Source organism: Xenopus laevis, chromosome 7L (genome assembly GCF_017654675.1).
Source record: "Xenopus laevis strain J_2021 chromosome 7L, Xenopus_laevis_v10.1, whole genome shotgun sequence".
Lineage (NCBI taxonomy): Eukaryota > Metazoa > Chordata > Amphibia > Anura > Pipidae > Xenopus > Xenopus laevis.
The window spans coordinates 139,799,255-139,817,785 of record NC_054383.1 but is presented as its reverse complement, the minus strand read 5'-3'; positions in this window follow the sequence as shown (position 1 = coordinate 139,817,785).

The window sequence follows — 18,531 nt, the reverse complement described above, 5'->3', positions numbered from 1 at the left end:
AACTTGCCACAGCGTTCATATCGGAAGGCACAGTAGATCTCACCAGATTAGCAGCTCGTTCTATGGCCCTATCGGTGGCGGCTCGTCGAGCTCTCTGGCTCAGATCTTGGACGGCGGACGCCTCCTCCAAGACAAGCTTGTGCACCTTACCTTTTGAGGGCCTACGCCTCTTCGGGTCCAAATTGGATGACGTAATATCTAAGGCTTCTGGGGGGAAAAGTTTATTTTTACCCCAAGAAAAGAAGAGACCATCATCTTTCCATTTTAGATCCTCTATTTTCCGCGGCTCAGGAAGACCGGTTGCGGGAAGACAAGTCTCCAGACCAGCAGGTGAAAACTACAAGCCCTTTTCATGGAAAAAAGGCCAAGCGACCTTTGTCAGAGGAGACAAGTCCAGGTCATCCCAGTCTAATAAGAAGCCTTCCTGACTATCCGTCCACGATAGAAAAGGTAGGAGCCAGGCTGTCAGATTTTCTCCATATATGGATTTCTACCATCTCAGATCAGTGGGTTCTAGATATCCTGTCAAGGGGTTATCGGCTGGAATTCAACTCCATCCCAACAGAGAACCATTTTGTCACCTCTTCTTACCCCAAAAAAGGGGAAAAAAGAGAAGCCCTGGATCACTACCTACAATGGCTGCTGGAAGAGAAGGTTCTGTCTCCTGTCCCGGTAGCGGAACAAAACAAGGGGTTTTATTCAGTACTATTCCTGGTAAGGAAAAACTCAGGAGGATGGAAACGTATTCTGGACTTGAAATTAATCAACAGGCATCTGAGGGTACAGAAGTTCAAGATGGAATCAATCTATTCGATCATTGCTGCAATTCTCCCAGGAGACTGGCTCCTCTCCATCGATCAGAGGGACGCTTACTTACATATCCCTGTGACAGCCTCACATCAGCGTTTCCTTCGATTTGCCATCGGAGGAAAACATTTCCAGTTTCGTTGTCTCCCTTTCGGTCTGTCCACAGCCCCGAGAGTTTTTTAAAGATTCTGGTCACCTTGGTGGCGGCACTCAGGCTGGAGGGGATCTCAATCTGGCATTATTTGGACGACATCCTTCTGTTAGCAAGAAAAAAGGAGACTCTACTGAAACATCGAGAGAGAGTCTTAGACTTCCTACTCTCCCATGGTTGGTTGATAAATGGAGAGAAGAGCCAACTATCACCATCCCAATCCTTGGTCTATCTAGGGGCTTGGTTCAATACCCAAGAAAACTTAGTATCTCTTCCTCCTCTGAAGATTGCGGCTATCATCAACCTAGCCTCACATTTCTTGACTCAGTCCCAAGTCTCAGCCAGAAAAATGATGTCCTTATTGGGGTCCATGGCATCGACAATCCCTGTCACAAAGTGGGCACAATGGCATATGAGGCCAGCCCAGTTTTTGTTCCTGGATCAATGGAACAGGGAAACGAAAGACTGGGAGCAGCAGATTCTTCTCTCTCACCCTTTCAAAGAGTCGCTCCACTGGTGGACCAAGGAGAAGAACCTAGAGAAGGGTTTTCCCTTATCACAACCTCAATGGAAGACACTGATCACCGATGCCTCAACCTGGGGTTGGGGGGAACACCTGGACTCGGAATGGGTACAAGGAACATGGTCCTCACAACAGACCAATGTGCCTTCCAATATCCTGGAGATAAGGGCTGCGAAGTTAGCTCTCTTTTCGTTCACAAAAAATCTGCACAATTCCTCAGTCAGGCTCCTTATAGACAATACCACGGCAGTGGCTTACATCAGGAGACAAGGGGGTACCAGGAGTACTTCTCTTCTCCAGGAGGTTCAACCTATCATCAGTTGGACAGAGAGGAATCTGGTCTCACTGACAGCGGAATATCTCCCAGGGAAAGACAATCAGGAGGCGGATTTTCTGAGCCGCAATTCGGTGTCAAGTCACGAATGGTCCTTAAGCCAGGAGGTCTTTCAGAAGCTGGTGGAAAGATGGGGTCTTCCGGAAATCGATCTCATGGCATCACATCTCAATGCAAAGCTTCCAATTTTCTTCTCAAGAAAACCTTGCCCGACAGCTCAAGCAGCAGACGTCATGCTTCAGAGCTGGTTCTTCAGCCTGGCCTATGCCTTTCCCCCGTTCCCGCTTATCATGAAGATTCTCCAAAAAGTAATCCAAGACAGGAGCGATTTGATCTTAATTGCATCAAATTGGCCGCGCAGGCCTTGGTACCCATTACTTATCAAACTTTCAGTGGATCCCCCGTGGCCTCTTCCCAGGAGGAGGGACTAGTTGTGTCAGGGTCCTCTCCTTCACCCAAACCCAGCGGCTCTGTCTCTTCAGGCCTGGAGGTTGAGCGCAAAAGGCTGGAAAAGTTGAGCTTACCTGAAAGTGTTATAGACACCCTGCTCAAGTCTAGGAAGTCTTCCACATCATCCGCTTACTGCAGAGTTTGGAAAAGGTTTCAGCTTTGGTGCAATCAGTTTGGTTACTCGTGGGAAGAGATCTCTCTCCCTCTGGTTCTAGGCTTCCTCCAATCCGGTTTAGAGAAAGGTCTACAGTATAGAACCCTAAAAGCTCATGCTTCCGCCATATCAGCCATTTCTGGAAAATCCTGGTCTTCGGATCCTACAGTCCAAAGATTTTTTAAAGCAACCTTGAAGGTACGCCCTCCAGGGGTTAAAACCTCACCTGCCTGGAGTCTACCATTGGTCCTAGGATCCCTATCCTTGCCACCGTTTGAGCCTCTTGAGTCAATTTCATTCTGGAATCTGACTTTAAAGACCTTATTCCTATTGGCCATTGCCTCAGCTTGCAGAGTAGGGGAACTGCAAGCCCTCTCCTGCAGTCAAGAACACATAACCTTTCTGCATGACAAAGTGATTATTAAGCCAGTTCAGTCTTTTCTCCCAAAGGTTGTCTCGACTTTTCACTTGAGGAAAGAAGTCACTCTTCCTATTTTCTCGGAGGACATTCAGGAAGCAGAGGATTTAAAAAAGATTGATCCAGTAAGAAGTCTGAAGCGATATATGGAAATGTCAGCTTCCTTTAGAAAATCAGACAGACTATTTGTTGTCCCAGCGGGAAACAGAAAAGGGCAGGCTGCTGCCACTTCTACCATCAGCAGATGGATGACCCTGTGTATCTCAAAAGCCTATCAAGCTCAGGGCAAGCTAGCTCCGGAGGGTTTAACGGCTCACTCCACCAGGGCGGTCGCTTCTTCTAGGGCAGCATTGGCAGATGTTCCTCCTTCTCAGATCTGTGAAGTCGCTTCATGGTCTACGGCTCGGACCTTCATTAAGCACTATCGTCTGGACCTACCCTCTTCGAGTAACCATGCTTTTGCGGCAGGGGCCCACCTTGCCTTTTCTTGTCAGTAAAAAAAAAAAAATTTCTTTGTATCAGCACCTCTGGTGTTTTGTGGTTTTTCTTCCCACCCCGGAAGCACGATGGCTTGGTATATCCGTATGTAATGCTGATATGGAGTGACCAGGAAAATTAGAGAATTCCTATCATACTTACCGTAATTCTCTTTTCCTGGCCACTCTCCATATCAGCATTTCCCACCCCTCTTCAGCCAGAAGCTTGGTATTAGACGAGGTATGTGGGCCCCTGGGGGTGGCTTTAAAGCTTGGGAGGGAGGGACTATCTGGTCAATGGGCGGGGATGGGCGGAGCCCCCCGTATGTAATGCTGATATGGAGAGTGGCCAGGAAAAGAGAATTACGGTAAGTATGATAGGAATTCTCTAATTTCACAATGTAAATTTTTGCAGTCTGGTAATATAATGGTTCTTGAAAGTTCAGTTTTGATAGGGCCACTTTGGCAGCTCTTGACATCATTATACCAGATTGCGTATATCTGCCTTTTTGGCTAAGATCAAACTCAAGTGTACTTAGTATAGAAGAGATTAGCTGAAAGGTATTCAGAGCTCCTCTTCCTCTGTCTTGTTTATCTAATTTACTTGTGGACTTCACCCATCTACTGCTGTTGTGAAAGAGGACAGGGTAACAAAGTGTGATAATTTGGTGGTCGGTTTGTGTACCGCCTAAGAGTGTAGAGACCTGATTTTGATCCATATGAGTCCACAGAAGATTTTAAGTTTTCTTGGCCTAAATTAAGGTGAAAGCCTTGATCTTGAAAGCCATCTACTTCTTTACTTTGCCTTGGGACATCATTTCATTGAAAATTCAGTCCCATGTGACTGTTGGGTAAAGGGCTATTCCTATGGAACTAGAGATGATGTGTTGGTGGAAGTGGTTTGGTTGTGTTCAGATTAGTTTTTTTATCTTTGTCTGGAACCTTTCCCAATGATATTCTTATATAAATTTCCATCTGGGGAGACCCTTCTGAAGAACACCATCCACATTGAGGTGGAGAAAGAACATAGTCCACAGAAGGGCCTGAGGTTTGTTGTTCAGGAGGTTCTGTTTGAAGTTCTCCACATCAAACAGTGGAGTGATGGTATTCTGTGTCTTCAGGATCAAGAAAGTCAGGGAGTGAACACTGTCACCTTCACTTCCATAGCACATGGCCATTGGCATTCTATGCAGTGCTTCTCACTTGTATGGTCAAGTAGACTTACATTTGGTTGTCCATGCATACAATATCCATCTCTATGTCATACTAAAAGTTATCTCAAAGGTGAACCACCCATAGTTATTTACTGGACATAGAAATGGCTCTATAAATTCACCAATCAAAATCAAACATCCCCTGGCTTCCCTGTCTGTTTTAGAAGCCTGAAAATTGATACAGAGTCTACTGTCTATGAGATGTATGTCATCCAAAAAAGATCCCCCCGGGTCTAGATTTTGTTGGGGACACTACTTTACTTAACTGCAATGCTGCAAAATAGCTAATTGAGAATGATGTTGTAAATGTTTTGTATCCATATGAACAGGTCTGTGGCAACACTCTCATCAGTTTAATACATAAATTAGAAACATGCACATCTTCTACTTGAAAAATTTATTTGTGCATTTTAACTACAGCAAAGTTGCAGAATTAAACATTTACACAGCAAACCATAATACAGTGTCTTCCCCCCCCCCCCGGTCTACCCAACTTGTGTTAGCCACACCCTCCTGACGCGTTTCATTAGAGGAGGTCCGTCATCAGTTTATACAATACGGTTATTGTAATGGGCCTTCTACTGTCTGACTTGACATGTGTCCAAACCAAACCTTTCATAATTTGTTGCACTAACTGGTTTTTAGTTACATTTGTTGGAAACATCAACTTTGCCCAAAATGAAATTCCAGCCAACTTCTTTTTCATTGTATTAACTGTTTGGCCTGAATGAAAGCAATCTAAAATAAATTAGGGATGCACCAAATCCAGGATTCGGCCTTTTTCAGCAGGATTCAGATTTGGCCAAATCCTTCTGCCCTGCCGAACCGAATCCTAATTTGCATATGCAAATTAGGGGCAGGGAGGGAAATCGTGTGACTTTTTGTCACAAAACAAGAAAGTAAAAAATGTTTTCCCCTTCCCACCCCTAATTTACATATGCAAATATATATTAGGATTCGGTTCAGTATTCGGCCTAATCTTTCGAGAAGGATTCGGGGGTTCGGCTGAATCCAAAATAGTGAATTCAGTGCATCCGTAAAATAAATATTGCTAAGAGGTCTTCATCCTCTAAATCAAGGGAATTGTGCCTTTTAAATATCTGCCATTCCATCCATGCTGGTTTATAAATGACCCATGTTTTCCAAGCCAAGGAGCCTTGCACATTAGCCATTACTCTGGTTATATCAAGTCCCATAGGTAATTTGGGCAAGGGATCCCCATTGTGATTGCTCCTCTATTTTCCAGAAAACATCGAACTGTAGACGAGATAAAGAATCCGCAGTTCAATTAGTTGTACCTCGCATATGATTTGCTTTAATGAGTTTATTATATTTCAGGGTTTTCAAAACAAATAGTTTATTACTTGAACCACTGCTAAATTATCACAATTCAAAATGATCTTCTTCTTCTGTAATGCGGGTCCCCAAATATCTAATGATACTAAAATAGGGACAAATTCCAGCAGACTCGTAGTTGTAGTGAGACCTGTTTCCTTCCAGTGATCAGGCCATGTACCCACACACCATTGGGTTTAGAAAAAGGCTCCGAAACCAGCCAAGGCCGCAGCCTCCATATATAACTGTGAGGCCTCATTAGCCACAAAATCCTCCTGCCAACAAGATCTGCCATTATAATGTTGTAAAAATTCCTGCCAAATGAGTAAATCCTCCTTAACCGCTGCTGTCATACGAATGTGCCAATTCAGTTTGTTACAGCAGTTGTTATGGGAACAGATGTCTCAAGAAAACTCGTCTTATCGGCATCATTCTTGTGGCAAATGTTGTGTCCCACGAGGCTCTGCAATTTTCTTTATTTTTTATTTTGAAGCTGACAACCCATTAATCAACAAAAGGTACAATGCTACTTTATCTGGGGGTAATCTGAATTCCATGAGACTGAATTTAATTATATTCCCAGAAATGAATTCCAGTAGTAGGCTCTGCTGGTTTTTCTGGGGCCAATGGAACTTCAAACTGACTTGTGAGCCACTTTCAGTACCTTGAGGCCCCAAAAATAACAAAATCATTCAGATAATGACAAAATGGGAACCAGACTCAAATCTTAATGGCAATTCAATAAAAGTAGAGAAAGCTTTGAAATAAAATCATGAAAGTGAACACCCCATAGGCAGATATTTGTCAAAATAGAAAATACCATCAAAATGAAAGCCAAATAAATAAACCAGTCAGGGTGTATGGGAAGAAGACAAAAGACTGACTTTATGTCTCATTTGGGCATTAAAGCTCCTTGACCACAAATTCAAAGTAACTTTATTGCCTCATCTTGTGATGAATAAATTACTATACAGAGTTGAACATCAATAAGCAGCTGGAAATGACAAGTAATGTATCAACTGAAATCAGGGCTGCCATTAGAAATCACGGGGCCCTGTACAACAAAATTTTTGGGGCCCCCTGGGCCCCGCCCACACTGATGCCCAAGCTCCACCCCATATGCCGCCCACTCCACATCGCAGTTAAAAGACCACACAGACATCAGCGCTAAAAAAGTAACCCCCCCCCACACAAGTTATAAAAAGCTATTGATGGTCAGGGCCCCCTTATAAAAAATTGGGGCCCCAAAAAAATGTCAAAAAAAAATGTTTTTTTAAAAAAACATTGCTGGCAGGGGCCCCCTTATAAGTTAAAAAAAACTTGGGGCCCCAACAAAAAAAAATGTAAAAAAAAAATTGGTGGCAGGGGCCCCCTTATAAGTTAAAAACAAATTGGGGCCCCAAAAAAAAAAGTGGCAGGGGCCCCCTTACAAGTTAAAAAAAATTGGGGCCCCAAAAAAAAAGTTTTTAAAAAAAAAATTAAAAAAAAAACAAAAAACATTGGTGGCAAGGGGACCCTTACAAGTTAAAAAAAAATTGGGGCCCCAAAAAAACGTTTTACAAAAAGATTGGTGGCAGGGGCCTATAGAATATTAAAATAATACATTGGTGGCCAGGGGATTAAAAAAAAAAAAACACACACAAACTGGTGTCAGTAGAATTGAACTCACGGCTTCAGGACTTCAACTTCACCTCCTTTCGTGACTTTGGGTCTTTTCGGCGCATCGGCTTCGGCTTTTCGGCACTTCCACATTCGGCAATGCAGAGGGAGGCCGTACAGCTCGGGTGCTCGTTAGGGGGACCCGGATCTTCAAAAAATTTAGCGCTGCCGGGCCCCCCTTCATGCCCGGGCCCGGTACGCCTGTCCCCCCCCGATGGCGGCCCTGACTGAAATGAATCCGGTTCCTTTTCTGGAGCTAAATCTAATGGTGAGACCTTGATGTTTTCAATAGGGAACTCAGGGAAAGGGCCTATAATTCTTCCTAATGATAATTCTTTGGCAATTTTGTCTGTAGTAACCTGTGGGTGTTCATAAGCCGAGTGTAAGTTATCTGGTAATGTTACTAATGGTCTCACTCTGTAGGAATCCAAAATCCAAACTGAAACCCAGACGTAATTAGTTGCCCACAGTCTGTTTGGATATCTGTTTAGCCAAGACAACATTCTTTTCCAGTTCACTGGTGTTGTTGCTTTTTGCTATTTGTTCCTTGCCATTGGCTTTAAACCTGTGTTGAATTTGCGGACGCAATAAAATGCCGGGAGATTCCTCGCACAGTGGGAGAACTCGTTCTTTTATCTACATGAGTTCTGCCGTTCCATCTCATTATATGCCCAGAATGTATTGGGCTCTGTAGGTACAGGGTGTGTAGTGGATGCAAATACCGACTTGTGCACCAACATTCCTATCCACAAATCAACATCGTTTTGTCCCCAAGACAAACTTGAATGGACCCCTAGTTTCTGATGAAAGCGATTATCATAGGTAAACCATGATAAGCCTCCAGTATAATATCCAAGTATCTAATATCCCTGTATACAGGTAGTAACAACGGCCTGTCTATATATTCCCCTTTGCTTATCTTTAACAGCTGATGATAAGTGTAAACCTAAGGGAGTAGATTCACATGTAATTACATCCTTTAAACTGCCTTCAGATACTTCTTTCCATTGCTTTCTTGTAACTTATTAACCATTCCTGATAATGATGCCAAAACTTCTTAAATTGTGTCTAATTCATGTGCTGCAGCTTCATTACCTGCTTGTTGAATTGGTGTTTTGTGCTGCCCTCTAGTGGTGTCTGGTGGATAATATATTTGATATATATAATGAGTCACTTATATGAGTTGCTGGTATAAGTCCCCTGCAATGCTCTGCTAGTACTGGGGATAGGGGGAGACATAAGTGGCCTCAAACTACTACTAGTTAGAGTTTTAACTACCCTTTTACTCTCTTTTTGGCAATATTTTGTGACGAGTGCTTAAAAGTAGATTTCCATGTCAGCTATTCTTGGGTAAGCCCCTCCCCCACTCTATACAGAAGCCCCTCCCCCAATAAAGTTTAAATAGCCCCACAGTCCAGTACCTGGTGTCTTTTTGTCCTTCTGTCCAGGCTCCTTTTCAGAGGAAACTTGTCCCTACATCCACCCTGCCATACCGGCCTGAAGGGATGGGGTCTAAGATTTTTGGTGGATTAGAGCAGGTGCAGCAGGTTAATAGAAGCGGTTCCATTCTGGAGAGGATCACATCATCCCTAGGCCCGTTAAGGTATGGGCAAAATCGGCAGTAGCCATGTTGGATGGGGAAAACGTGCTCTGTGCATGCGCAGTCCCCAGCGGCCATTTTATTTGTGGGCAGGAACATGGAATGGGCATCACAGAGCGCACCGAATAGTCCAGACCAGCTGTTGGTGGCCAGGAAGGTGGAACAGGCGTCATAGCAATGCACCTAAAAGGTTCAGGCTTTAATTAAACACCAGCCAAATGAACCAAGGGTTAGCTGCCCAAAATTACTTATCCTGCCCTGCTGATTGGACCCTGCCATACTGCGGATTACTGTATCCAGACCTGTGTATATCCAGGTAATTAGTGGCTCTGGCATCAGGGGTTAATTAACCTTTTTGACAATCCATTTTTAAATATAAAATATAACAAGGGAAAGTTGTGCTCACCACTCATTTATAAAACCATTAGGCGGGGGTGCAATGAGGCTGTGACCACAAAATACATATAGTCACATACAAGAGTCCTCTGCACTCACCCACTGGTGTCTAATAAAAGGGCAGCCAAGTTTGGGAGTTTTACTTTGAAAGCAGCAAGTAAGTTGCAGGTAAAACTTAGTCCCTGTGTAAAATGTATAATGAAGCAATAGAATTCTTAATGAATCAGATGAAAATTGAGCTCAGGACTGGCCAGATATGGGATGACTTTGACGTAGTTGTTCAGCTTAAATAATAAATATATTGCAATATATGGACAAACTATCCCTGTTTTGTTTAATCCTAGCCATAGTATAACTTGTGCAGTCCTTGATCTTCCACCGATGTTAGACAAAAAATTGTGTGAACCATGCGTGAGGGCTGCGGCAACTTCAGAAACCTCGCCAGATCAGGACATGCTAAATCTGATCAAGACAACAGTAAGGGAAGAGTTAAAGTCCTTTAAACAATCAACATCTTTTGAATGTCAGATCTCAGATAATGAAGAAGCCAGTCTGAGTGGTTTAGTCTCTGGAGAAGATTCATTGGAAAGTGAAGGTTGGGAAGAAGAAGAGGATTACTCCTCTTCCCTAGATACCTCCATTATTGCTCCCCTTATCAGAGCAGTAAGTGAACCCTTATCTCTTAAGGATTCAGACTCCACACCAGCTAAATCTGTATTTCTACCTACAGTCAAAAAATCAGCAGACCATTTTCCTATCCATGAGGAGGCCAAAGCTTTGCTTCATTCAGAATGGGAACAGATGTCTAGACAAGTTTCAGTACAAAAGAGATTCCTCAAATACTATCCGTTTAAGGAAGAAGATGTAAAGGATTTATGCATAGTCCCTATTGTAGATGCTCCTGTAGTTCATCTTTCAAAACGTACGTCCCTTCCATTCGACGACGTGGCTACTCTTCAGAATCCCATGGATAGAAGAATGGAAGCTGAATTAAAAGGGGCCTTTACAAATGCAGGGGAAATTTGTAAGCCGGCAATGGCAAGTATCTCAGTGTCTAAAGCCCTAGAAGTCTGGATTGACAACGTAGAACAGGCTCTCAGAGCAGGAAAAGAGAGGAAGGATATCCTTGAAGGATTGGTGGAACTTAAGCTAGCTGCCTTCCTCACTAATGCAGCTGTAGATATCACCAGACTAGCTTCAAGAAAGATCCATGGCCTTATCTGTCTGTAGCAAACAAGGGAAACTTGTGCTCACCACTATGAGGGTGTAACCACAAAATACATATGGAAAAATACAAGATGCCTCTTGAGTGCAGAGGAATCTTGTATTTTTCCTTATCTGTCTGTACCAGAAGAGCATTGTGGTTGAGGCCCCTGGAAGCAGACATAGCCTCTAAAATGGCTTTATGTCACCTGCCCTTTCAGGGTCAAATCCTATTTGGAAAAAAATTGGAAGATTTAATTTCCAAAACTTCAGGAGGCAAAAGTCAGTTCTTGCCACAATCCAAAAAGAGGAAATATCCATTTAAACAATCAGGCAGAGGAGGAAATGCCTTCAGAGCCCAAAGGAAAACTTCAGACAATCGGTCCTTTCATAACAGACCCGAAGCTCCAAGGCCAATCAGGACTATTCAGACAGGCCAAAGGGAAGAGCCTTCCCCTTCCTAAAAAACAGTTCTGAGGATCTGCCAGCCCAGGGGTTTTGTGTAGGAGGCAGATTGACAGAGTTCCAAAATTCTTGGGTGAAATCTATCAGAGACCAGTGGGTTCTGGAAGTCATAAGACTAGGTTACAGATTAGAGTTCAGAGAACCCATCAGAGAAAATTTCTTCATTCGTTCTTCAATTCCTCAAGAGAAAAAGAAAAGGCCAGGCCTTAGCAGAGTGCATTCAGGATCTTCTGATACAAAAAGTAATTTCCCCAGTACCAGAAGAGGAAAAAGGCAAAGGAATATATTCAGTCTTTTTTTCTAGTAAAAAAAAGATCCAGAAAATGGAGACCTATTCTGGATCTCAAGAAAATCAACAGATGCTTACAAGTAAAAAAGTTCAAAATGGAATCACTATCCTCATTAAAAAACTCCTTGTCCACAGGAGACTGGCTATGCAGCATAGACATCCAGGATGCGTACCATCATATTCCAATAAATCCCCAGCATTTCAAGTTCCTGAGGTTTGCCGTTCAGGACCAGCATTATCAATTCATCACCATGCCATTCGGTCTCTCAACAGCTCCCCAAGTTTTTTCAAAAATAATGGTAACCCTAGTTGCCCACATAAGATTGATGGGAATAAGGATATTCCACTTTTTGGATGATCTTTTGATTGCGGCACAATCCTGTGAAGAGTTAATAAGGGATTTGCAGATGGTCATCAACTGAATTCCCATGGTCTGAATCCTTGGAAGAGTGAATTGAACCCAACCCAGTCTCTCCAATACTTAGGGGCTTGAATTGATATTCCAGGGAATTTGTTAAGCCTCTCTCAAGAGAGACAGAAAAAATTAGCAGTTCAAGTGAGGACCTGTCCTGGAAGGAGGAAAATTCCAGCACGCCAGTTTATGTCAATCTTGGGCTCCATGTCTGTCTCAATAGGGCTGGTACCTTTGGCCCAATGGCACATGAGAATTCCCCAGATATCATTCCTCAAGCAATAGAAAAGAAAGAGTCTGGATAACAGATCATTATCAAGAAAAATGTAAAGGAAGAATTAATTTGGTGGCTAGACCCAGGAAGGCTAAGCAAAGGAACGGTCCTGTTTCCAGAACCCTGGTTAATCCTAAACACAGACACCTCGGGAATAGGCTGGGGGAAGTCCTAGGAGAACAAGTAACACAAGAAAAGTGGCAAATTCCCTCAGGAGATCTGCCATCAACATCTTAGAAGCAAGAGCGGTATTCCGGATACTTCAATTCTTTCAGGAAAAGATACAGGGAAGAAATGCAAAGGTACAATCAGACAATGTCACAACAGTGGCCTATATTTGGAAACAAGGGGGCACAAGAAGCATCTCCATGTTGAAAGAAGTGTCACCTCTTTTCCAGTGGGCAGAACTTCACTTAGTAGAAATGACAGCCATACATATTCCAGGCCCACAAAACAAAACAGCAGACTTCCTAACCAGAAAAAGTCTGGAATACCACGAGTGACAATTGAATCAAGAGATATTTCTCTCCATAGTGAGGAGGTGGGGAGCTCCCTCAATAGACCTCATGGAAACAAGGAGGAATACCAAGTGTCACAGATACTTTTCCAGGAGACGGGAAGAAGGGGCAGAAGCAACAGACGCCCTGACTCAGATGTGGAATTTTCCTCTTACTTACATATTCCCGCCAATTCCCCTAATACCTTCAGAAAATTATATGGGAAAAAAGTGGACGTGATAGGGGTATTTCCCTTTTGGCCTCGCAGGCCCTGGTTCACAATCCTACAGAAGCTGGCGATAGATCATCCATGGAGACTTCCAGAACTGGAAAACCTACTACACCAAGCAGGTATGTGTCATCCGAATCCCTCAGGTCTGAACCTGGTGGTTTGGAGACTGAGTGGCAAAAACTCAGGACATGGGGGCTATCAGAGGAAGTAATAGCTACTCTTCTCAACTCAAGAAAAAACTCAACCAATGCCAGATATTGGAAGATTTGGGAAAAATTTCAACTGTGGTGTAGATTCCAAAAGATTAAAGAACTACCCAATTCGGTAGCTCAGGTCTTTGGGGTTACTTCAATCTGGCTTGAATAAAGGATTCAGCCCTTCAACTCTAAAGGTTCAAGGCTCAGCCTTATCAAAAAATTTTTCTTCACCCACTAATTGAGAGGTTCTTCAGGGCTACCAGAAGATTGATTCCATTTAAAAGAAGGTGTTGTCCCCAGTGGGACCTGCCCTCAGTCTTGGGGATTCTATCAGAATCTCCCTTTGAACCGCTACAGGACATTTCCTTATGGAATTTAAAAGCACTATTCTTGGTGGCCATCACATCAGCAAAGAGGGTAGGAGAACTCCAATCCCAGGCCCATGATTCTACCAGTCCGATATCCCACCCGGACAGAGTAGTAATAAAATTCATACCGGACTTCAAACCAAAAGTTATTTCCCCTTTTCATGAAGAGGATGAATTGGATCTTCCCTCCTTAGACAATGAAGCTCCCAGACTAAAAAATTTGGATCCGGTAAGATGTCTGAAAGAATATGTCACAAGGACAAAAGACATTAGAAATACGGATAGACTGTTCATAATCCCAGGAGGTAAAAGGAAAGGATTAGCAGCATCCAAAAGTACCTTGGCCAGATGGATAACAATTATCATCAAGAGGGCTTATTCCCTAATGGACAAAGCAAGTCCGCTACAAGTAAGGGCTCATTCTACAAGAGGCATTTTGGCTTTATGGGAAGTGAAGATGGGCACACCAATGGAAGTGGTCTGTAGGGCAGCTTCATCTCTGCACACATTCATATCCCACTATAAAGTGGATGTAGCAAACTCAGCAAGATCCCAGTTTGGTAGAAATGTTCTACAATCTGTTTCAATCCAAAAATAAACAAAACTTTTGCAATATGTCTTTTTCAGGAAGGTTATTATTGACCTCCCAGTTCACTTGGGTGCTTCCCAGGCATAGCTGACATGGTGTGGCCAGGGAAAAGGGAACATTACTACATACTTTCCTTGATTTTCCTTTCCTGGTCACTAACCATGTCAGCAACCCTTAAGGTTACTAAGACCGCTTGATACTAGACTTGATACTAGACACCAGGTACTGGGCTGTGGGGGTATTTAAAGTTTATTGGGGGTGGATCCTTCTATATGGAGCACGGGAGGGGCTTACCCAGGCGTAGCTGACATGGTTAGTGGCCAGGAAAGTATGTAGTAATTTTCCCTTTTTATTTTTACCCTTAATTTGCTCTTCATGCTAGGGGCATCCTCTGAGTCTGGAGTTGTCGCCTCCTCTGTTCTCATAAAGTGTACCTGCTGCCTAATATGTCTCTGGGTCAGCGTGACGCATCCAGGAAATGAAGTTCTCCGTATCCGCTCCAACTTCCACTGCAGCCTGACTGTGTTCCTTTTGTGCCTGCCATGTCACAGCAGTCGTTCCAGACCCACGTTTGTGAAGAACCTCATCATGGAGATCCCCAGGCTGCACTGTCAGAACCAGGTACCGGGACTGCTTTATAATCTCTCCAGGGGGGTGAGCATGGTGAGGGAAAACTTGGCCAATCTGTGCTGCCCCTGTTGTCAGTAATACCACAGTTATAGCCTGAGTGGGGAGGGGTAATTAACCCAAGGTGTCCTGCCCCCATCCCATGCCCACAAGGAACCATTCTCTTTAGATTTGTATGTATTTTGCCACCCCTCATAATTTAACTCTTCCCTCTGTCTAACCAATTTAGTTGCACTTAGTGAGTTTATTGTCATTTCATCCATATACATTTGTACAGTACACAGTGAAATGAAACAACGTTCCTCTAGGACTGGAGGTCCCTCTTACGGGACCTATAAAGAGACACAATTATGTTTCATCCCTTGAGTTAATGCCCTTTTTTATACAAGAACTTTATTTGCTTTAGTAGCCACAGAATGACACTGCCCAGAATTAGACAACGTGTTATCTACAAAGACCTCAAGATCCTTCTCATTTAAGGAAACTCCCAACACACTGCCATTTAGTGTATAACTTGCATTTATATTATTTTTGCCAAAGTGCATAACCTTGCATTTATCAACATTGAACCTCATTTCCCAGTTTGCTGCCCAGTTTTCCAGTTTAGACAAATCACTGTGCAAAGTGGCAGCATCCTGCATGGAACCTATAGTTCTGCACAATTTAGTCTCATCTGCACAAATAGAAACAGTACTTTCAATGGCCACCTCCAGGTCATTAATAAACAAGTTGAAAAGCAAGGGACCTAGTACAGAGCCCTGCGGTACTCCACTAACAACACTGGTCCAACTAGAAAATGTTTTTAGCCAGTTCTCTATCAGGTACAAATACTATGTTCCAGGCCAACATTCCTTCATTTAACCAGTAACCTTCTGTGTGGCATTGTATCAAATGCTTTAGCAAAGTCTAAGTAAATCACATCCACTGCCATCCCAGAATCGAGGTCTCTACTTACCTTCTCATAAAAAGAAATTAAGTTAGTCTGGCAAGATCTATTACACGTAAAACCATGCTGGCACAAACTCATAGTATTATGATTTGCTATGAAGATCAGTATCTTATCCTTTATTAACCCTTTTGAAAATGTAGAACTTCAATTTGCCAGTCTTCTCACCATGCCAGACCTTAATGAATCCTGAAAAATTAAGTAAAGAGAGCTAAACTTTCTAAGTACCCTGGGATGAAGACCATCTGGCCCCAGACCTTTGTTCTAGTCTCTTTTGAATTTCCTCATGTGTGAACCATGCATCATTAGTTGAATTAATAGGAGTGGGACTATTAAGAAGGAAACCTTCATTAACTGGTTCCTCATTTGTGTAGAAAGACAAAAAAAATAACAGATTAGAATCTCTGCTTTTTCTCTGTTCTCATCAACCAGCTGAGCCCCCTCTGATATTAAAGGTCCCACCCCTTCCTGCTTCATTTTTTTACTATTTACACAATTAAAAAATAATTTTGGATTCTTTTTACTGCTTGCTACAATATCATTTTCCATATGGATTTTAGCTTGACTTTTTGCATGATTACCTTTTTTCCAGTCAAATCACTTTCTACCCAGAGGGATTCTACACCCTCACCAGTGGCAGCTATTGTTATTTCTTTAGCGCATGGCTTTAATTCAGGCTTTACATACAAACACACTCCTCCACCCGCTATTTAATCCCTCTGTCCCTCCTAAATAGGGTGTAACCATTTAAATTCACAATCCAGTCACATGTTTCATCCCACCAGGTCTCAGTGATACCAATTATATCATAATGTTTAGAGCATGCAATTAAAGGAGAAGTATCAAATCTGGTCCTTAATCATACGCACAATGCTATTCACCCTGGAACAGAGCAGTAAAATCACATGATTACTTCCGACCAATCATATCTACATACAATATTAACCAAGAAAACAGATATATATAGAAATTAGCAGCATTACAGCTTAGAGCAAGCATAGTATCATAAATTAGTATCAAATGTCTGTATAAATGATCACATTCTATAGATCCCATCCAATCACTTTAGTTTATTTATCATTTCACTGTTAACCGTATATAATACAATTTATGCCCCATATTTTATTGAGTCCCCCAGGGTTCCTAGTCCCCAGTTGTCAGTGGATCACCTTGTCAAATTGGAAGAAGAACCTTTTCTCTAACGTGTACCTACATAACTATTTCATATCACAGCAGTCTACAAAAATAGTCCAATATCTCTCCCTCTATAATAGATTTATAGTGACATTGCTGCTTTGGCCGCCCTAGAGACCCAGAGACAACCCTACATGCAGGTTCTTATTAACGTTCCACACTGCAAAGTTCTTTTCATAAGTCTTCCCCTTTAAACAGGGAAACATGGAACTTGATGTGGATTTAAAGCAACATTGTCAATAAGGATTGTGATTTATGAATTTGGAACCTCTGTTCAGCTGTAATTAGATCACATTATTTTCTATGGGGAAACATTAGTGTAGACGTCTGTCCCTGCAGCAAATCAGACAGACATACAAACACAGAGAGATTCTGGAGACTGTTTAGCAATTGTTCAGGTTACACATTCAGAACTTTATCCACATACAGGGGCATCACTATAGAGGAAAGAGACCCCCTGTCACATACTGTACATATACTGTATATATACTAAATACAGACAGCATTGTACTTAAGTCTATGGCTACAAAGGGAAACGCACACACTGAAATGCTATAGGAATAGTTAGATATGATGTTCAGTACAGATCTGCTAAATAGTTTTTATTTATTCCTGTGATTCAATGTGTTTGAGGTGCAAAAGCCTTTCATTTACACGGGAATTTGGACTCATGTGGCAACACAGGAATAAATCAGCGTTATATAAAAAGTATTTAGCAGGTCTCTGGTCCATCCAAAAAAGAATTTCAGGAGTAAAACTGGCAAAAGACAGAGGCAAAGTGCTGGGAGTTGCAGTTCCAACGGCAGCAAGTGGGGAATCACAGACATTCAAGTGGCCAGTTTTGGCTACTTCTAACATTGAAGCTACAGTAATGGAAAAGAACGAAATTCTAAAAAATGAGATATGGACCTACACACACACACACACACACAATATATACAATATACACACAATATATGCAATATATACACAATATATACAACATATACAATATATACACAATATATTCAATATATAAACAAAATACACAATATATATAATATATTCAATATATACACAATATAAACAATGTATACAATATACACAATATATACACAATATATACAATATATACAATATATACACAATATATACAATATATACAATATATATACAATATATACACAATGTATACAATGTATATATGAATCAGATGAAAATTGAGCGTAGGACTGGCCAGATATGGGATGAGTTTATTATTAAATATATTGCAATATATGGACAAACAATCCCTGTTTTGTTTAAAGGGTAAGTCATTTTTCAGTAGCAGTAGCACAAAATGTCTCTGTCTTAAATATATTGATAATGGGTTGAGTGCAGAGGACTCTTGTATTAGTCTACAATGTATACACAATATATACAATGTATACAATATATACATGTATAGAATCCTCACAAACAGAAACCACTGGTTTCTCATCCCTGTAGTAAATGGATTGATAAAAGGATCAGATGGCAGCCCTCCTGCTCACAGTCTGTTGCATTAAACTGTCATCTCTGGGAAACTGCCTGTTAAATAACAATAGTGTCTCTGTCCCAGAACCTTTATAAATTCAGCAATGTCCCCCCACACATCAGAATGATTCCCAGAATGTTCAGTGAGCCCGTATGGAAAACAGAGATGATAAAAGTACTTTATACACATGATTTAAATCAATACCCACTCACCCACTCAGTGCAGT